The sequence below is a fragment of the Coturnix japonica genome, chromosome Z, assembly GCF_054131305.1.
Source record: "Coturnix japonica strain WE chromosome Z, WE-NBRP24, whole genome shotgun sequence".
Classification (NCBI taxonomy): Eukaryota; Metazoa; Chordata; class Aves; order Galliformes; family Phasianidae; genus Coturnix; species Coturnix japonica.
The window spans coordinates 31,755,806-31,778,261 of record NC_140702.1 but is presented as its reverse complement, the minus strand read 5'-3'; the positions used below and the strand labels follow the sequence as shown (position 1 = coordinate 31,778,261).

Below are 22,456 nucleotides of genomic sequence, written 5' to 3'. Positions count from 1 at the left end.
TAAATAACTGATCTCCAGACTTAAAGGGAGAGGCAGGCTTAAACGCATACTACATGCTAAAGCCCCTTTTGTATTTGCTTTGGAGAAAATGCTTAAAATAATAGTCACTAGCAGATCAAGAATTACTATACAGTTCTGTGCCTGCACTCTTGGGCTGTGTCAGCTACACCTACAAGTCTAATACTGCAAAATACCAGAGCAGCAACATCTTCAGCTAGGATGGATGGGAGGCAAAGAGGTATGCTCTATGTTCTGCTGTTGTGTAAGTAAGGACATTTGGTATTTAAAGACCTTGACTAGAACAGTAATTGCAAAGGATCACAACTTTGTGCAAGTAAAATGCAGAAGTGACTGTTTAGATTCCCCCAGTACATTTTGTAATGGATTTTTTGTTGTTGCTGCTTTGGTCCGGAGGAGATTCTAAATACCAGAAAGAAAGGACTGACACAGCACTCAAATACCTGATTTTCCTAAGTCTGTTTTAAACAGTAGGCTATACCCACTGATTTCAGCAAAGCACATCCTGATTTACAATGGCATAAGTGAGACAAGGATCATGTTGTCCATGTTTTATGTCCATCATTTTTGGGACAAACAAAAACATATATCTGGCCAAGCTGCCTGAATTGAGACCTTTGCTTTGGAATACTCTTTCTGTCAGAAAGTAATAAAAGATGCAGTAAAGCACACGTATTCCTCAAAGCAACTGATGTGTGGACACATTCAACTCACAGAGACAAAGACATGCAGAGACAAAGAAATTTAAATATACATGCAAATAATTGTCAGAACAAAATCTCTGAAGAATTCAGCCAGCTCCATCCTTCCTTTGTCTGTTCCACGGATACTACTTCAGGGAGAAAATTATGTTCAACATTCATCCCACTCTTAAAAAAGCAATGCTTTTCACTTATGAATTCATAATGTTAAAATGAAGGGTTTTTTGTTACTTCACACATTTATTATTTTAGAGATGTTAACAAAAATAATTAACAATATTCTTTGATGGGCAATTTATACTCTTTGATGAAAAAGAAATTGTTTACAAATTTATTGAGAAACTGTTTCTATACATTTTGAGAAATAACCCAATGATTGCAAAATGCATGTCATGATTTTGTTTCTGGAACAGAAAAAATGAGGATCACTGCAAGAGGGAAACTGCTCAAAAAACACCATCTCTATTACAGCTGTCATAAATCCAGCTGCAAAGGTGATGAAATCATAGAATCACAGAATCATAAAACAGGGTAATAGAATCACAAGGTTGGAAAGGACCTACAAGATCATCTCGTCCAACCATCCTCCCATCATCAATGCTACTACATGCTACAATTGGCCCTCCTGGACACCTGGGCACACTGTCAGCTCATGTTCAGCCAAGCATCATCCAACACCCCCAGGTCCCTTTCCTCTTCACAGTCATCCAGCTACTCAACCCCAGGTCTATGGGGATGAATGGGGTTATTGTGGCCGTAGTGCAGGACCTGGCACTTGGCCTTGTTGAACCTCATCCCATTCACCTCAGCCCAGTGATCCAGCTTATCTGGATCCCGCTGAAGATCCTCCCTACCCTCAGGCAGATCGACACCACCTCCCAGCTTGGTGTCATCTGCAGACTTACTGAGGGTACAGTCAATCCCCTCATCTAGGTCATCAATAAAGATATTAAACAAGATGGGCCCCAGTATCGACCCCCAGGGCACACCACATGGAGCAGGTCACCAGCTGGACTTAACTCCATTAACCACTACCCATTAGGCACGGCCCTGTAGTCAGTTCCTTACCCATAGAAGGATATACCTGTCCAGGCCATGGGCAGCCAGTTTCTCCAGGAGAATACTGTGAAAGATTGTGTCAAAGGCTTTGCTGAAGTCTGGGTAGACTACATCAACTGCCTTTCCTTCATCTACCAGTCTGGTCGCCCAGCTGTAGAAGGAGATGAGGTTGGTCAAGCATGACCTGCCCTTCATGAACTTGTGCTGGCTGGGCCTGATCCCCTGGATGCCACGCGTGTGCTATGTGATCTCATCCAAGATGATTTGCTCCAAAACTTTTCCTGGTATCGAGGTCAGGCTGATGAGCCTGTAGTTCTCCAGATCCTCCTTGTGGCCCTTCTTGTAGATGGGAGTCATGTTGGTGAGCCTCCAATCCTCTGGGACCTCTCCAGATAACCAGGAGTACTGATAGATGGCAGAGAGTGGCTCAGCAATCACCCCTGCCAAAATGATATATGGGAGACATGTTTGCAAGTGGCCAGAGACCCATGTGCTAAGAGCATAATCAAAGAGTGAAAAATAGCAATAAGTAATTCAACCTCACTGTAGTTTTCCATTGATGTGACTTATTTAGGAGACTGCAGAGCATATAATAGGAGTGCCAAGGAGAACTCTGTTATAAGCAGAATTATATTATCAATGATTTGCATATAAGATTTGGTACAGTACAATAAACACCATGGTACACATACATCAACATTTCACCAAGGGTAAATTCTACTTGACCAACTTAATGGTCTTCTATTAATGCAGGGTAACTCTATTGATGGACAAAATAGCCATTGATATCATCTATCTGGACTTCAGTAAGGTATCCCTTACTTGACATGGTATCCCACAGCATCCTTCTCTGCAAATTGGAAAGATATGGCTGTGATGGGTGGACTGCACAACAGACAAAGAACTGGCTGCTGGATCAAGTCCAGAAAGTGGCAGTAAGTGGCTCAGTGTCTGTATGAAGACTGGTGATGAGTAGTGTTCCACTTGGGTCATTGCTGGAAACAATACTCTCTAATATCTTCATCAGTTACATCAAGAGTGGGGTTGAGTGCACTCTCGGCAAATTTGCTGATAACAGAAAGCTGTGGGGTGTGGTTGACACTCCAGAGGGATGGGATGTCATCCACAGGGACCCAGGCAGGCTTGAGCATTGGGCCCAGATAAGCCTCATGAGCTTCAACAAAGCCAAGTGCACAGTCTTACACCAGGGTTGAGGCAACACCCACTATCAGTAAAAGCAAGGGGATAAACAGATGGAGCATAGACCTGCTGTAAAGAGTTTGAGGGTACCAGTGGATGGCAGCTGGACATGAGCCCAGAAAGCCATCCATATCCTAGGCTGTATCAAAAGCAGCATGGCCAGGGAGGTGATCCTGCCTTCTGCTCTGTGCTGGTGTGGCCCCACCTGGAGAACTGCATCCAGATGCAGAGTCCTCACTGCAGGAGAGGACCTGTTAGAGAGTGTCAAGAGGAGGGCCACCTCTCCTCTGAGGACAGGCTGAGCAAGTGGGGGCTGATCAGCATAAAGAAGAAAAGGCTCTGTGAAGACCTGAGCGCAGCCTTTCAGTACATAAAGGGGAGCTATAGGAAAGAAGGGAACAGGCTCCCTGGTAGGGTCTGCGGTGATGGGACAAGGGAAAATGATTTCAAACTTAAAAAGGGGAGATTTAGATTAGATACAAGGAAACAGTATTCTGCAGGGAGGGTTGTGAGACATTGGTACAGGCTGCCCAGAGATGTGGTGGATGCCCCATCCCTGGTCAGTCTGGATGGAGCTCTAAGCAATGTGATCAAGCCATTGATGTCCCTGTTCACTGCAGGGAAGTTGGGCTAGATGACCCTTCAAGGTCCCTTCCAACTCTAAGGATTCTATCTATGATTCTAAATACACAGATTTTTTTCTCTACCTTACTCACTGCCAACACTGCAGTCTTGATGTGGCCCAAATACTATTTTCTGAGCTGCTGCTTCTAGCACAGCCAGGGTCACCTGTGCATTAGTAATGTGGTGAACACGGTATTTGGCAGATTAAACAGCTTCAGACAGAAGAGGACATTATGTCTTTCTGAGCTGTGTAGCTCAAGGTACCTGAGGGAGCAATGCAGCCCTAGTGGCTAGGTCAGTAGGAGAGAACAAAGGAAATGGGATCTTTCAGGCTACTAGTTTTTGTTAGCTGTATGTAGGCACATCAGTCCTGCTCACCATACTTAAAGAGGGTGGCTGGTTCCTGATCTTCTTCAGTTCTGATGCCAACCAAAACAAAAAAATTAGCTATTTCAAGAGTGTCTGAATTTTATTTGAACAAGCTCTAAAAGGCTCAGCCAGAAGGAGGCAAGTGTATAGGTGGAAAACAGCTGCAAATCCAGCACAGAGGACACAAGTCTATCAGGAAGATAATTTTTTCCCTTAAAAAAAATAATATAATAATAATAAAGGAAATACAGTACGGAAAGTCCTAGTTAGTTCAATTAATTATCCACTGACCATTTACTTAAGGGACCTAGTTACAAATATATCCTCATCACAATGACAGGAAATCTATCTGAAAAGTCTGCAAAAAGGCTATTAATGAAGAGAGTCTCTAATGCCTATAAGCTGAAATACCTTTTCGCTCCTTTTGCCAGTAGTTCCTGTGGGTCATTTCTGGGGTCAGCAGTGGTGTGCAGTGTAAAGACTCTGCTAGTGCTGGAGAGGGGAAAAAAAAAAAAAAAAGAAGAAGAAGAAAAAGAGTACTTCAGTATTGTCAATCTTTTATCCTTGAACGGTACACTAGAGGCTGACATTTAATACCCTAAGGATATAGATGTTTGAAAGCTGGTTATTGTAACAAAGGAAACCATCCAAACTCTGCAAGACCGAATGGATCAGATAAAGCTGACACTGAGATAAATCTGTTTTACATCCATTCTTGCAAAAGTTTTGCTAATCTATGTAGTTACAGCTTTCTGGGAGCAAAAGGGAAAAAAGGGAAAAAAGAACCCTACATTACAGGAAGTCAACATCTTGCCCCTGTTTGTAATCTTCAAAGTGTAAAAGGATGGTCAGAGAACATTTTTCTCCTGGATCTTGGGTGTTCTCTCCTAAACAGAGAAGCTGAAGAAAATAATTTAGAAACAGGCATGGATTGTGAGAGAAGGCATGAGGACAAACACGCATGTTATTTCTGGTTGAACTTTGTATTAACGTAGATTCTGTTTGTTTAACACACAAATTCAGATCCTTCCTAGACACAGACTCTTCTTCCAGTCAGAAACTTTAACACCTACTCTTCATTATCCAGTATTTATACCGCCAGATTGGACTTTCATATGGAAGCCTGGAGCAATGCTGGTACAGATGGCAAGATGACTCTCATGAGATTGATGACTCTAAAGAAATATACAGTATTAAGTCAGAAGGTGCAAATGTTAACATTCCAGTGTAGAAAAGAAATATTCCTTGCATACACTTCCCAGGTTTGTTTTCTCATGCGTTACAAAGAGAAAGCAAAAGCCCTCGACACACCTCGTAGCTGGCAAACGAATGATAAATTTACTTTAGTTTCTTTTGTATGTCAACTGTTCATGCCTCAGGTACTTAACCTTTACTTTAAAAACATGGTTCAGATCCTAGCCTTGAAGGTGGGTGGGAAGGGGGGGGGATGGTATTCCTGTAAATGTTTCCTTTAACAAAGGCAGTACTATAAGAAGGTTTAGTGGTGAGACTCTGAATGGTATTTATTGTTTCAGATTTCAGGGCTTCCATACATCTGCTGCCTGTCAAAGGCAGATACCACATTCATAAAACAAGTGCCCTGTCTGAAAACAAATAAATAAATAAATAAAAAATAAAAATAAAGAGAGAGAGAGAGAGAGAGAAAAGAAGGAAAGAAAAAGAAAAGAAAGGACTCTCTTCTCTGTATCTCAGCCTTCAGGATTACACAAGATGGAAAGCTGCAGGAAGTGGAAGTTCTTATTTGCTGTAAAGACGATCAACAAATAAAAAATCTTTTCTTATGACAGGGAATGGAAATCTAACTTTTCCACATTTTGAGGCCCTGATTCAGCAAACCACTTTAAAAACCAGCCCCGTTCATAAAAAGCTCTTAAACATGTTCTTATACCTCTCTGTACTCAGCAAAGTGCTTAAGAACTTGCTTAGTTGAAGTAGAGCCTTAAAGAACCATTTATATTTAAACAAACTAAGCAGCTCATTTTACCAGGCCTATTACATGATTTCTGACTTTATTAGGTCTGGAATGTATATTTCACCCATGGTGAGAAACATGCTCATTCATTTCTTATGATATCATAGTCTTCTCCATGGTAATCTGGTGCTATGTGAGGAAAAACAATAGAAGAGAAAACTTTTCATGCTGAGATGAAGACGGATAAGGAATTATGTTCAGCCGGGTGGGAGAATATTTAAGAAGAACAAAAACACAGAGCCCATGATTCTGAGGATCTGATTTATTTAGTATCTGGCATTGGCCATAAAGTGTGGGCAATGAAAAGAGGAGCTGACCCCAATGCCTCCTGAGCAGCAATCAGAAATTCATTTCAGTGTGCGAGCATTTAATTAGCTTCACTGAGTTTACAAGACCTTCAGTCATTTTAAGATACTCCAGGCAACTACCCCACGCATAACATTACTCTGAATCTGGAATGCCAGCCACTTAGGAAGAATGTCTGGAGAGTTTTAATTGAAGGGGACTCCTTTGTTTTTATATCTGTTTGATGTGCCATTACCATTTCCTTCGCCACAAATTTACACCAAGGGATGCAACTAGTCCAAACAATCGGTTTAATCAGTAAATTACAGCAAACCTTCAAGAAAGTTTAAGGTTGTTCTGTGTTTAGGAAAAGTCAAATAGCTCCATTAAATTTTTAGAGCTAATCTAATCATTATACAGTGTAGTCACTGCACCATGTTAGGTATCTGGGGAGAAGACCTGAAATTCATTTGCTGCGTGCATTTATTGCATGCATGCAATAAATATATATGAAGTGGGATTAAATAACAGGAGGCAATTATTAATTTTATCATGGCTTCATGAGGTCTGTATATCAAGCTCCTCTCCCTGGCAAGGATGAGGAATTGCTAAATACAGTTAATTTCTGTGTTGATCTTATTTATATACTGGACACTAATCCCCTTCATATATCTCATGCTCTTCCTTCTTCTCAGAGATACTGTCCCTCAGTGACCTCCTCCTAGCATTTCATTAAATGCCTTCAGCCTCAGTAAATTACAGCACTTTAAAAACATTGAGTTTAGCATATAAAAAGAGAGAGAGTTTCTGTACACTGCCATGGGATAAGGTGCAGCGAAAATCCCATACAAGCTGAACTGTACTTCCTAATCAAATGGGTGTAACAGATGGCTGCTAGAGCAAGCCATCACAATGGAAATATCTGCAGTTCTCATGGTAACGGAATCTGCCAGGTCTGAGGGATTTGCTGTTTTCCAGGACATCTGAGCTGCAATCTCTTTCGAGCTGTCTAGCAGTCTCAGTCTCTCTCACTCTCTCAGCATGATGGAGATAGAGTTGAAAGGTGGAGCCTGATTTTGCATTCCAGCTGTGATTAAAGACATGCACACACAAACGCACATATGCACACACGCGTACACGGAATCAATAGCACTGCATATTCATTATGCTATCTAGAACCTCATTAACCACTCACACAGAAGAGGAAGGAAATTTTAATATGCCTTCTTCTTTAAGGAGAAAAAGAAAGAAGTAAAATGGGGGAGAGGAGAGAGAGAGGAAGGTAGCAATGTAGATGGGGAATTAAGATGCATGAGACATACCTTTTAATAAGGATACAGAGCAAAGTAAAAACTAGCAGTTATTTCCATTTCATGGCAGTATGTCAAGATGACTTAACATAACAGGACAAAACATCTGGCCTGAAAAAAAAAAATAAAAAAAATTCATGATGTCAAATTTCCAATACATAATATAGAATCTATGGAAGAAGGAAAGGAAGAAGAAAAAATAGCACAACCGTGTGCCTTAATACTAAGTGAAAGCATGTGACAGACCTCCTGGTACCATATAATTAGAAAGATGATCCTTCTCATAAGGTGTAGGATAGCATAAAGACAACGAGCTTTAATTATAAATCTAAAGGTCTGGGTTTAAACCCATAGGGCTCTGTTAAAAGGTTCTTATATTTCTGCGTGCAATTCAGAATCATCAGCAGGAAGAAAATAATCATTCATGAGACTGTTTTATTAAAGTCTTTTTCATCAAATCCCTATCAATTTAAAGAAATAAGAAGTATACTGCCTTCCGTGCTATACTACCTGCTAGAAAGCACACAGAGGGCTGATTCACAGCTGCCTATTCTCTTGGGCATTTGAGCCTGAAGATCAGACAACATGTAAGAATTCAGCCGTGGCTCAAAATGGAAACAAAGAGGACCATTCTTAAGCAATATGAAATGAAAAACTACAGGCTGTAGACCATAGCCCTTAGCATGCTGATCCAACACATTGTCCTTGAGGGCACTACAGTTAAATACATATGACAGCCAAAGAGATGGGAGAATGCTTTCCAGAATAAAATGACTGGACCTCCTTTTTTTTCATGATGTAGAATAAGCGAGGCAACGTAAGCTCCTAAAGTACCCACTCGAGAACTGGGTATTGTAAGATGGTATTGTCTACCTATCATGCAGCATCGAAGAACATTTTATATGACCTTTTCTAAAACCTGAACTGCTTTTACCACAACTCTATTCCACTGCAGCAACAATTTAATTTAATTCTTAAGTTGTGCTGGTTAGTTTCGAATAGATAGAGTTCAGTTACAACAGTGCTGTATTACACCTTAAGGGACCTCCACACATGTTAGCTAGTTAGAAATAACTGCCATTGCGAAGTGAAGGTATCTGCAAAAGCAGCATAATAGTGATAATAGTTTGCATTTATATTGAGACTTAAGCAGCAAAACACTCAACAGTATGAGGGACACAGTCAGCCACCTCTGCTCACAGTAAGAAATGCCTCAATTCATAAGCAGTTCCTCCAAGTTCAATAGGGCTTGTCATGTTGTGAGGTGCAGAGGTACTTAGCATGAGTAAGCAGCGCCCAAATCCACATATACTTCCTGCAGCCCTTGTGCAAAATAAACAGTGCTCTCACTCCTTCACTTGACTAGCACAGGCAGACATCTCTGGAGTGAACTCTGACTGATTTTCAGAAGAATGTCACATTCAACTTAATCGGTAGAAGACTGGAGATTTTTCCTCAAAACACATGCACAACAGGAAGAACGGTGCATAGTTTTTACCTTTTAACAGAGAAAAAGCGGCTATGAGTGGGACTGAGGGCACAACAGAAAATGAAGAGGTAGTTCTATTCGTCATCCTATTATCTGGGCCACTCTGTGCCTGTATTTCATCACAAAGCCAACTGAGACCATCAATGCCATGGGCACACATAGTATTCCTTTATTTTGCACTCAGAATTATCTAGGCAAGCATTCTGCAAATGCAAACATAGAGAAGGTTCCTTAAAAATTCTAAACTTGGAACACATCCAGGGTTAACAGTGATTTCTTTAAGAACCACCCCAGCTTCTGCAACTACACAAGCAATCAAAAACCTCTTTTATGCATTCTTATGTGATAAAGAAATTCTTCACGTAATTGCTGTTCAATGTTGCATCGCTGCTAATGTTGATTAAGAGGTTGCCCTGCCCCTTACTGAATAGTTTGTTGCAAGCTTTGAGTCAGACTAGATCCTATGAAAGATGAAACCACTGCTGTGCAGTGTGATCAATGTTGCCTATTACCATGGGGCTTAACACAGTGAATTCACTGATTCCTGGGGTCTATTTGCTGTTCCTCAAACAGCTAATCTTAGCGGACTCATGCAAAACACAAGTGTATCTGCAAAGATGTCTTCTATCTAGACACCACATTCTCTTGTGCATGCCAAACACTGGTTTTGTGAGTCCCTTTTGCCAAAGTCTGTCAACATCTCCAGCTCACTGTTTCCCAGTTGGTACTCTTATTTGGTCCACCAAGCAATGCAGACCACACATTCACTCATTCCTGATGTGCTCTTCCCATACTGGAGCATTCTTCCTCAGAAATCAGGACAGCAAGCAAATATCCCTGGCAACCATCTGACCCTCAATAACATGGCCAACTCCCATAGAGTTCTCAGGTATCTGGGACCTGAAGTGGTTCTCCTGTGTCCAAACTCAATCATGCCTTCCTAAAACACTGCCCAGTTTTAAACATCTTATGGTCTTTCAGTTGGGCCAATTCTCAAGTATGCTTCTGATTCAAGAGAAACAGCAAGTCCAACAGACTTCATAATATCCAGTATAGATCTGGCAGTCCTCAGTAACACTCCATAGTGGTACTTATTCATTCTGATGACAGGCCAGAGGCTTGTATTTCCATTTTGGGGCATGCTTATGATGATGCCTCTTAAAGCTGAAGCTCTGAGAAGTCCTGCACTGATATTGTTTGTTTCAGTCCTGGTCTTCTCTTGGTCCCCAGCTGTTTCCAGCCCAGGCAGAAAAATTATTGTAACATAGAATTAGCTGAGTGGTGTGAGCTGGTATCATAAAACTCTGAAATAGACCCTCATGCTATTTTAGTTCTAATTGGGCTCTTTGCTGCCTGGTTAGCAGACACTTTTCAATCAATTGCTGCATTTGTGCTGACAACACTAGATTTCAAGAGTTGCTCTTGTCATTTCTGTGACCTCCATCTTCCATTATTCTTGCTTTCTGGACAGGAGCTAAGGGACCTTATTTCGAACACAGCCATGAAGCTGGGAAGAAATCTTCCCCTACCCAACAGTCTCAGATTCCCAGCTGCTACAGAGTGTATATTATGAACCTGCCACTGCACATCAGTAGAAGATCTGACCTGTAGTACTTACATGCCAATGGATTGCTGGGATTTGGCATTTCAATGATAACAAAAAAATACCTAAATGTCCCCTTTCACCTAAAGTTGGTCCTTCCTAGCAATTTCCTGCAGAGACCCTAGACCCCAAATTCCTCAGCTCAGTGAGCCTTTCCCATCCCCTGCAGGGACTTAACACACTTCACATACCACAGCAAATCTGCTCCAGTCAATCAGCTCCTGCAGCTCCCTGCAGGCTTCCAACACCTGCTAACATGAGGGGACAACAGAGGAGTCCTGCCCCACCCCTTCATACATAGTATTGCCTTATTCTTCAAAAATACTGCTCAGAGCATGATGCTCTATTACAGGATACTCCTATAAATACACTACAGTTTCAGAGGGAGGAAGTGAGTATGCTGTAGTAAATATTTTAGCGATGAAGTGGCATGGGCTTCTTAATGCTTGTAATTTTTCAGTATAAGAAGAGCTCCATCAGAAGGTGCTCTGTACTCAAGGGAGAAAATGTGAATTCTAACAATAACAGTACAGCCAGCAGCCGACGCCTTATCAGTATTGGCTTTCCTTGAAACATTTTTGGTTCTTCCTCCACTCCACCAGCTAACGTTCAGGAAGCAGTTGATTTAATAAGAAGGTTCATAATGTCAAGTTACAGGCACCTCAAGAAGGAAACTTAGGAGAGCATAATTGGCAAATCAACAAATTAACAAAACATCTACACTATCTCCAAGATTAAGAAAAAAAAAATAAATGTTTTTCTCTGTACATTAAGCTCTGTGAAGGTGAAGGATGGGTTGAGAGGATAAAGGCACAAAGGAACAAAGTGCAGTCTGGACACCAGTGTCCAAGCATTGGTCAGGTAGTGCAGCCCTAGAGATGGATCACCATCACTAGCAGTTACTCTGCAGGGATGCAACTGATTACTGAGCACAAAAATGCAGTCAAGACTAACTAGGACTGCCTAAAGCAGGGACAAAGAGAAGGACCATATTTTACAGCATGCCTGCATCCCAGACAGAAGAGCTCCATGGCAACATGCAGGGATCTGTTATTCTTCCATTTATTTTCAAGTGCAGCTCCTGGCATTGATGCGATCTCTACACCATGAAGCAGGAAGGATCTTTGCTTCTCTTTCTGCGCAAGCTACCAAGCTGCAGCTCTTTCCTCAACCTTATCTATCCATTCTCACAACTGGAGGGCTGTAAGGCTTTGAAAAACTGCTCTGGGATCCTGTGAATGAAATACAGGAATTTCAAGGTTTATTTCTGCATGGCATTGAAAACTTCATTTTCTGTTGCAAGTGATGAACATTTCTATCCCCAGCCCTGCACTGTGCGGAGATGTGCCCGTTTGTTTAATTTCTAGAAATGAAAGCCATTTCACAGGCTTGTGTGCACATGCAAACATACATAGAGAACAGAAAAACTCCTGGTGCAGAAATAGTTCCATTCCACACATGTTCTACTGCATCAGCTTTTAAGCTACTGCAGTGACTGCTACAAAGATCATACCATACGTCCTCTACATAATGGAAGAGAAGAACAAAATCAGGGCTGTGGCAAGCACAATATTTCATTCTTTACTTCACATACTCAGCAGACTTTGTAATCAAGCTTCCTCACTTGAAGACACCCTTCCTGCAAGTATGGAAATGGGCAGCGTCTGTTTCTGGGATTTGCGAAATGTCATCCTATCAAAGCTGCTATAACAGAGACAGGACAGACTGTCACCTGACTGCAGAACAGGAGATGTGTTCTGTTGCTTTCCTGCAGAGGTGACCTTGGACCTCCCCTTCACTACCAAAGCTTTATCTGTCTTGATCATTTAGATGCTAAGTTCGTAGGAGGAACCGAGAGATTTTTTTACTGTATGTAGAGTGTATGGCACAATGACTCCTGCTCAGGTGAGGTAATGTGTCTGTACAAATACTTTCTTCTTCTTTTTTTTTTCTTTTTTATTTTTTTAATGTGAAGCTTAAAACATCTGCAATGACATCAGAAGAAGAACAGGCACACTGCATAGTAACGCAATGCAGCTGACAACTAGCTGATGTAAGATTACTCGAAGTTCCCTTGCAAGCTGTTCCTCCCATCTCTCATCCATAATGTCATTTGGTCAAATTCTATACAAATGTGACACAATGCAAAACAAACAGCTGTGGTTCAAAAGGAGCATGGAAGGCACAGGCCCTCCCCTCAATGCCCAGAGGAGAGGCAGAAAAGGGCCACTTCCAGAAGGAAGCGTGAAGAACTCACACAATTCCAAGGACTACAGTTTTGCCTAAGATATAAGGAACAATAAAGAGCAAGAGAGCACACTGAAAGACATATCCTTTTTTTGTTGTTGTTGTTGTTACTTTTCCTCCCATATCCTTTACAACAAATAAACCTATTTCAATATTTGGCAAGGTGACAGAGTCTAAAAGGAGTGGGAGAAATAATTGAGAAGTACAGGAGAAGAAATTTACTCCAAAAATAAGAGATTCATACTGAGAAAGACAGACCTTTATGTTTTCACCTGAAATCAAATCATGTTTAATGGATTACATGAACATTATGAGGGAGGAAAAAAGCCATTGTATGTCTTAGGCTCTGTATTATGGAAGAAACATGATTTGCTTCTGACCTCACTTTTTATCAGTTTAAATCAACAAAGAGATCATGGTTTACTCTTGGTAAGCTTAACTTTCCAAAACAGCAATGTTTTTTTCATGTATTTGAATGTTCTTCTGCTTTCAACTGGAAGAGGATGCTGGATTGTTTAGAAACCAGTTTCCTCTGGGTCTCAGTTCCTGTTGTGCATAGCTGTTTTCCAGAGGTCTTAATGTACATTCACTCTACATGGACACAACAAAAGGAAAACACTTGTCACCTGAACAAGAGGCTCTGAAGGAACAAAATCATCAGGAATGAGAGCAGAGAATCAAAACTTCAAGCAGTTGGCACTTCTGGTCCAATTTATCAGGCATGCTTAAGTATTTACATTTCCCATCTGAATAGCAGTCCACATTGTTGTAGCTCACAGGAGGGTTTTTGGCTTTTGCCAATTTAAATAGAATGATTCAAAACTGAATCATTTCCTCCAATTTAATTTCATAGCTGAATGCAAAGTGTAGCAAGATAGAGCTACAAGCAGACAAAGCTATCTCCAGAGGGCCACCTAAACCTCCAGGCTGCTTCAGTTGGAACCCCTAAATGACTACTGTAGGCTTTGTCAATAGCATGGCATGGAAATAGTCATGAAGGAGATGGGCAGTGGCCACCAGCAGTGGAACAAGAGCAGGAACTGTGTGGCAAGTGGCATATTCATGTAATGTCAGAGAAGAAAGAGATGTTCCCAGTTCCCAGTACCTCAGATCTTGTAGCTGAAGATCAGTAATTGCAGAGATGGACAATGAGGGGAAGATACAATCAATCAGCAAATGGAAAAGCAACCGCAACCTAACAAGGTCCCTACCAAGGGAAATCAAAGCCTGCCATGTTCTGAAATCTTATACACTAAGTCACCTAGGATGAGCGTGCCCTGAAAAGGGCAAGCCTGCTCAACATCCTCTGCCTGTCCCCTTCCAGAGCTGAAGCACCTGTATCTGGAAAGCTTTGTCCTTATTAGGCTTATTAAAAGCTAAATGGCATTTACAGCTCACGTCAGGATGAGGTGTCAGCAGGCGTGAGAACTCTGAAAAATGTGTGTATGACCAACGTGCTATAGAACAGCCTCCATTCTTCAGGAGACACGTGCTATCTACCTTAGACTTAAGTGTAGGTAAGGAATGCGTTGTCTTATCCATCACATGCAGTACCTGTGCCACAGAGCAGTTTTGGGGTGCTGAAGAACCTTTTGAGAAAGCAGCCACTGAACCACACCTCAGCAGTAATGAGCTCTGTCAGAAGGCTGAAGTTTCAGTCCAATGTAATGTGCCTTTAAAAAGTACCATGTCTACACAACTGTATTGCTTACTTTCTGAAGCTAAGCCACAGGGATGTACATAGTAAGATCTTTGTCTCATTTCAGGGAGGATACAGGATAAAGATTCTGTGCCAGTAATCTTCCCTGGATTAATGGTTTCTCTTTTATCTGCTGTATTTCTGCTCAGATGTCTTTGCTCTGAATGAGTCAGTGGAATGCAAATGATGGGTACAGTCAGTCTGAAAATATTTAAATCTAGCTTTGCACTGCACTGCAGGTTTGTGGGGAAAAAAAAAACCAAAAAAACAAAAAACAACACAAAACATATATATAAATATACATGCTGAAGAAAGGGCAGATGAAAATTACAGGTATATCAATAGTGCAAAAAAAATAATAATAACGTGGGTCAAATTGACAAGAGATTCGTTTTTTCTGTGTCTTCTTCTTTTGATTTTTTTTTCTTCAAAAAGATCAGCATTTAGATGCCTGCTATGAATGGTCGAAGAAAATCTGCAACGCTCCTTTTCTAAGCCTCAGACGCTAGACAAAAATGCATCTGTGGGAATAGGAACCTGGTTTTATTTAGGCTGCTAAATGCCCAATCTTCATTATCCCAACAAGTGTGTTCCTAAAGATAGCACTCTTTTAATCCTGATAAAGAAGAAAACAGTCAGTCTAGGCATGATTTCTTTGGATTTTCTTCCTTTCTTTTTTCTATGATATACTTCAGTTTATTTGTTTTGCTGGGATATGGATCCTCTTCTCTTCTGCTTAGGGTACAGGTTTCCACTAACCTATAGAAACTGTAATCCATAAGCACAGTAACCTACAGAAATTGCAATCTATAATCCATAGTCAGAAAGGGATTTGGTATTGCAGCTCTGTTTGAGAAGCCAGGAGAGAACCCATGGGCTTTTGTCATGGGGCTTCAGCAGGAATCATCCTCAAATGGCAGCTGCTGACAGAGTTTTTACAGACTATACATACCTAAATGACAGCACAGAATGTCTCCAAAAGCTTTTGTGTACTTCAGTAAGATGATGGAAGGAGGAATGGGAAGGGAAGCAACAACATGTCAAGTTACTTAGGGAACAACTGGATAACTTACTGGGCTTTTGCCATTTCTGTGGGGATTGGCTGATAGACTGTACGCATTCAGTACCTATCCTGGAAGCAGTTTCCTGATTTAGACTATTATGAAGACTAAAATCTGCTGAAAGAATGAAAACAGCAGCATTAACCTGGTAACTTCTACTTAACAATAAATTAAATAATATCACAAACAGCAATCACGATAATTTGCAACAGACTATTAAGCCCTCCAGCCTGCCATAAAAAAAAAACACAACACCACACACAACAAAAAAGCAAAAACACAAGGAAAGCCTGTCTCTGAAAGAGCTGCCTACAAATCCAGCTGTAAAAACAAAACAAAGACTCATGTCATCTACCAGTCCATAAGGGACTTAAGAATTAGTCAAAAGGAATAGTTTTCCTTTATCAAAAAATAAGTTATTCTGCTGGCTTTGAAACTGACCACTTGTCATTTATGTTCTAATACATATCCCTTCAAATGCAGTTTTCAAAAAAAAAATAAAATAAAATAAAAAATTGCATTTGATTTTCAATCTCTTTTTAAAAAAAAAAGTTTTACTTTACCATAGCCTTGGTACCATAGCCGAGCTCTGTTGTTCAGTTACTTTTCAATTAGAAAATACAGAGAATTCATGAAGAACAGAAGTCTCCCATACCAGCACTTTTTCAAAACACATTTCTTTTAAATGATCATCTCTTGACAAAATATACTTTCGAGAAGAAATTTCCAGCAGTTCCAAAAAGTAATCTGTTTTCTAGTTACTGATTTCCTTAAATGTCACACACAAAAATTGTTCAGCCCCAACAGGAACAGATTCTTTCAGTGCAGGACATTCTGGTTTCAGGTTGTTGATGGAGCTGCTGGTACACCGAACACAAGGAGCACTGCATCACCTCAGAAGCTGGGTGTGAGGATCTTGTCCATCATTGTGTAACTCCCACATTATGTCTCAACAAACTCATACAAAGAAATACAAAACTATGCTCTGGCCTTGTTATGCTGTGACTGATGATTGCCTAGCAATGCCCAGAACTTCTTCCACCTCTACATGAATGATTTATGTCTAAGGTACTTCTAGCAGCTTCTGAAGCTTCTGAAGATATTCATATGAACCATGGGTCCAGGACAGCTTAGGCAGAAAAACAGTGATAGATCAAAACGCATCTTTGCTAGCTATGCTTGTATTATGCTATGCTTATGCTATTGCAGTGGAACAATACAGCAATTTCATGGAGGAATTATTAAAAGGCAGGAATCTCAATGACCATTTTTACATTAAAGACAAGCTAATGATGACCTTCCTCCACAAAACTGTTCATAAACAGTGAGTTCAAGATCCACTGCCATTACACACCAAATTAAACTGATGACTGGTCCCTGCTATTGAGAGGCATCTGAATGACTTCCCCACCTATTTCCACAATTTCACCCATCTCACATCAGCTTCAGGTGGGTAAGGCTCTGCTGCATGAGCAAGGAGCTCACAGCTGAGTCTCAAATTTATACTTGAGGTGGATTTTATCTGCTTCCTATGTTTTCCTGAAAACCACTTACAAGGCAAGATTCACTTACGCTTACAAGACTTCTGATGCCCATGAGCATCTGCTCCATTTATAGCTAAGTATAATATTTTTGGTTAACTTGCAGCCAAATTCATGTGTCAGACTGCTGTTTTACCATACTGGTGGCCAGACTTCCACTGTCAGAAACTGAATATGATCTCTGTCTTGTGATTTGTATAATATTTACAGTATTACAGAAATGCACAGTAGAAATGCAGTGATTATTCTTATCTCTTTGGGAAGACTGCATGCGTTTTCCTGCCTGAGATCATCTTCTCTGGGGACCCATTTAAAATAAAACCACTGTATTCTGAAAATGTGTTTTCAACATGAGATCCGAGTATTTTCTGTCTTGGCCTTAATAAAATGCAAGAAATTGAATCAAAGTTTATTCCTAAAACTATATACTTCTCTTGCATGCTTCTTGCACTTTCCTACACAAATACAAGACCTGGAAGATGACAGATTTCAAACTCATTATATAGCATGAAACGATGTTTAGAAGTACAGTGCATAATACAGCAACTCTACAAATGCATCCAAACAAACAGAAAATTAACCTTTCATGGCTTAAGGGAGCACATTTTTTTTGGTCCAGTTTTCAACATAATCATTTCTTTACAGAAGGCAGCCTATATTCTTCTAAGCAGTTCCTAGAGTCCTAGGTTAAACAAAGTAAGAAATGAATAGGTCCATTCATGCTTCAGACAACATAATTTTGGTAAAGCTGGTGCTGACAGTGTTAAAGAGCAGTGATGGAGGAGTCTGGCCTTGTTGTCATTCTAATTGTGACCATGAGTGGCAAAAAATGTATTCCCTTTGCCAGAGGACTGATCTTTCAGATTTGTAAAATCTAAACTGTGCTCATGTCACTTGAAATTCAAGGGAGAGAAAATTCATGCAGTTCAGTAAATGCTTTGTTTGAACCTGCAGTGACTCTGGCATGGCAAAACTCAAGAAAGGGTCAGTAATTTTAAGGTGCTAAAATAAGAAAAAAAGTGGTATCACAGTGTGAAGCTGACCTTGGGTCCTGCCCTTTTACTGTCCCAGCTTCCAAACTCCTCGGTGACCTTGGCACAATAAACTAACCTCTACCCTTTGTGGGTCCTCACCTGCATGCAAGAGCACAGCCCTCAGTACAAGTGGGTCTGGATCACAAAGTCCTTTGGTCCACGTTCATATCCTCCTTGCTCTATGAAAGGAACCTCCAGAGGCAGGAAGCTTCTCCAAATAACACTGAAGAACAAAGAGGTCAAAGCCAGAAGACTAACACAGCTATCATAAGGAATCAGGTAAACTGTTACAGACTAAACCCTGTTCTCAGGTACAACATCCTCCTTCATCATCCCTTGCTTCAAATCATGCTGAGTACCAAAGAAACATTTTTCTCACCCAAACAGAATATCATTTTCCTTAGAAAGGAACTAAATCCAATGAATTAAACATTATCATTCATAACAATAAAGGGAAATTAGTATCCCCTCTTACTTTCTTCTTCAGCAGGGCAAGGTAGGAACTTCACCCCAGACAGACAACTGAAATAGCTCCCATAGGTATTTCCTGCACCACTCTTTCAGAGGGACCATATTAAAAATAAACTAACGCTGTAGGCAGCTTCGGAAAATGACTTCAATGGTATTTATTGCTTTGATAGGGTCAGTGCACAGTATGCGCATGTTGCCTTTTAAACATATGTTTCAGGCAAAGAATCAAAGCTAATTTCAGTGTGTGAAAAGCAAGCAGATTTCATTACTGATTGTGACTTTAACTTCAAAATGATAAGGATGCTGGATGTAGGTTCTCAAAACTGAATGTCCAAATGGGAATTTATGATGTAGAACTTCAGTTTTATCATCCATGGGCTTCAATACCAAAAGAAGAAAGAAATTCTTTGCTAGCAGTATTTTCACAGTTAACCCATAAGCCAGCTGCCTATTTCTCCCTCTCCTCTAATTCTCCCTGCAGCTATTTCCTCTCTGTAACATGTTAAAGCAAGAATGGCCATTGGCACTAACCATTTTTGGCATCCAAGTAGTGGATATGAAAGAGATCTGGAATTTTTTCTACCAGCACTATACAGTCCCACTTCGACTCCTCGCAGAAGTGTCAGCAGAATTCATAACAAACTCAATACAATCTGAGTCACAAAGTGTAATAAAAGGCATGCTGCTAAGTCGTCTTCGTCTTCGTCTTCTTTTTTTTTTAATGAGGATTCTTCTCATATTATTAAATCAGATCTAGTTTTCAACTTCAGGTGGCCGCCTGTAATAACCTTCCTACAAGGTATATGGAAGGAGATGGACCTGAAGAATTATTAAAAGGCTGCAGGCATAAACACCAAAAAGCGAATGATGCAGGGTTTTCCCAATGTTCTGCAGAAAATCAGTTCCAGGATAGATTATCACTAGTGGCAAAAGCCAGAAGGTGTAAACCTGTAGCCTAAAGACAGACCTCTAACTCATGTTTTGATACCTGAAGTAACCACTCTTGCCGTGAGATACTTCGAGTACATATTTAACTTTAAAATCAAATGTGGTTCATTCACTTCTGACGATAAAGAGCTTAGATGACAGATATCTATAAAAGTGCTTAAATGTATAATTGACATGTATAAAAATTCATATATGTATCAAATTAGTAAGTAAATATATGTATGTATACAAGCTTCTGTGTACTACTGAATCAAGACTAAAAAGAGTCTAATTTGCACAATGAGTAAGCAGCCACATCTTCATTTTGAGTCAAAGAAAAGTGCTAGATTATAAAAATAATCAACTCTTTTTTTTTTTTTTTTAATGCTCCTGACTAGGGATACAGATGTGCACTGCCTGTTTTGCAAGGCTTTGTCCAGGTCTGTGTAACAGCACCACACTTCCCTAGGTTCAAATGACACCTTTGAAACAACTGAAGCAGTAAATCATGCCTCTTTATTATCATCTCAACAAGAATGATAACAACCTCTGCTGCTTGGTGAAATACCCATGGGGATTTCACCCGATTACATGAGGATAACGTATTTTTCATGACTTTAGCTGTCGGTCTACCATTTCCATTGTATACTTGGTAGCCAGTAACAAAGGACACAATCCACTGAAGAAAAATGTATAGTTGAGGGGTTAGCCATTTCAAGAGTGGAGAAAGGGAGGTAGAAATTGAAGGAAGAAAGGAAAGGATGACACAGTACAATTGCTCAGCTTAGGAGCACAGCTGCTTGAACAACTGAATAGCAATCAATGGGTTAGTATTCAATCCAAGTTTAGATCACACTGAAATCTATTAGAATACTGCATATAATGAATGACTCTTACTTATTTGGTATTCTATCTTGGAATTAATCAACCCAGTTGTTATGCAGGAAAAATAAATAAATAAATAAATAAGAATCAGTTGGGTAGACAGGCCCAAAAACAAGAAAAACAACCACCTTGATTTCCCTGGTGGCTAACAGCCTGACAGTACTCAACAACACATGCTGAAATTGAACACTGTGAGAAACAATGCAAGTTAGAGGTTTCTCGGCTGTTGGGGCAACAGCCTGGTTTGCGTGTGTGTGCCCCATCCTTTCCCGTTGGGCTCTCACACAGTACTCATAGAGTTGTACCATCTGCTGGAGCACAATTCAGAGATAGCTTTAAAATGATGATAGCTCTGGGAAATGATAATCACTGGGTCATAGAAAGCTGTACTGCAGCGTATAAATAAGATAACTGAAAGTGCTGAGCAGGGCATGTTTGCATTATGAAATGTATTTTCCTTTTTCCTGTATAAAACCTGTCTTGAAAGCACGGGGAATGCAGAAGGATTGAAAACCAGAAGGACAGCAACACTGGCCCAGAAAGCTTCATAAAGGAGGAGGGGGATGGAGGAACGGTAAGCTGTAGTATTATTGACTGAGGAATGATAAAAGAGGAAGGAATTCAACAGTTACATCTATTTCGCTTGGTGCAATGGAATGAGATCAAAGGCTTACTTTCACATTAGCACAGAATAATGCATACTCTATAAATGATGCAAAGCTAGGCCACATTCCCAAGATGTGACAATGCCTCAAGATGCCCCTCTGCTAAGTTCAGGTCAAGGCAACAGGCTCCTGCATATGGAATTCTTTTTCAAAGCACACAAACGTAGCTAAATCATTGGACAAGGAGACCAAAAACATTCAGGACAAGCATGATGCTCTTCACTGGCTTCCACATTTTCAAAGACAGTATTGCAAATTTAGGCAATTTTCATTCACTTGCAGAATTTTTTTTCAATAGTTTCTGATCTTTCAAGGCACCCAAACTGTCCACCTAAGCACCACAAGAAGCTCAGACTGAGTAACTGGACTTTGTTTTATTTAAAAAACAACGGTGTGGAGGAGAGCATCAAAAGATAAGCAACTCACATTCCAGAGATGTGGCTCAATCCCTGCTCTGCACTGGCAGCCTCTGTGCTCTTGATCAGCTCACTTGGGACAGTCCCTTTAAAGACCTCAAGAGAAAGAACAATGCCAAAAGCTTCTTAACAGCCCTCATTTAATTTTTCTTTCATTCTTTCTTCCTTTTTTAATGTTTTTGTTTTGTTTTGTTTATGTGATACATCTGTCAAAGCTACCTAAAGATTCAGATCTGTTTCTGCTCCATCTAGATATCGTGGATATCTTAATGAAAACACCATCAGGACACATCTGTATCTGAATTCCTTTAAGAAAACTTAACCTCTGGGACTCTATTTTCCATTAGTTACATGGAGATGAATAATTATTTTCCCTCACCTGTCACGGTTTGGTTAGTGCAGGGATGCGTTGCCATACCAACAGCGATCCAGCCCGGCGGTCGGACAGGGCTGAAGTGCGGAGGTTCGGGCCACCCCGGTCATGCACAAACCCTCCTCGCTGTCCCTCCTCCCTCGCTCCCCACTCCCTCTTCCTGGAAGAGAAGCAGTTTCTCTTTGTGAGAGAGCACAAAGGGGAAGAAAGAAAAGGAATTGTCCATCAAGCTCAGCAGAGCCTCGGGGGCTTTCAGCAGAGGATGCCACAGCCTATGAGGAGCGTCAGGCACAGTGAAGGCTGATTTTAAAAGGACAGTTCAACCCCAGCTCCACTGAACTGCCTCCAGCGGTCCCCAGCCTGTGAAGATCATGTGGCACCAAAAGGCTGGCTGACATTTTCCCATCTTTTGCCATCCACGGGCAGGCACAGCTTCAGACTAAGCATAGAGCAAAGCCCCATGCTGCTGACAGGCAGCCCAGTGTG

The 22,456-nt window shown here is 40.7% G+C and overlaps 1 long non-coding RNA gene across 1 annotated transcript; it reads right to left on the bottom strand.

Moving 5' to 3' along the window:
- Positions 1-939: 939 nt before the first annotated feature.
- Positions 940-22,189, bottom strand: LOC146753888 (uncharacterized). The gene is made up of 4 exons (XR_014939304.1): positions 21,977-22,189; positions 7,572-7,670; positions 4,383-4,463; positions 940-2,218 (listed from the first exon to the last, which is right to left on the bottom strand). It is a non-coding gene; the product is annotated as an uncharacterized LOC146753888 (long non-coding RNA).
- Positions 22,190-22,456: the final 267 nt, after the last annotated feature.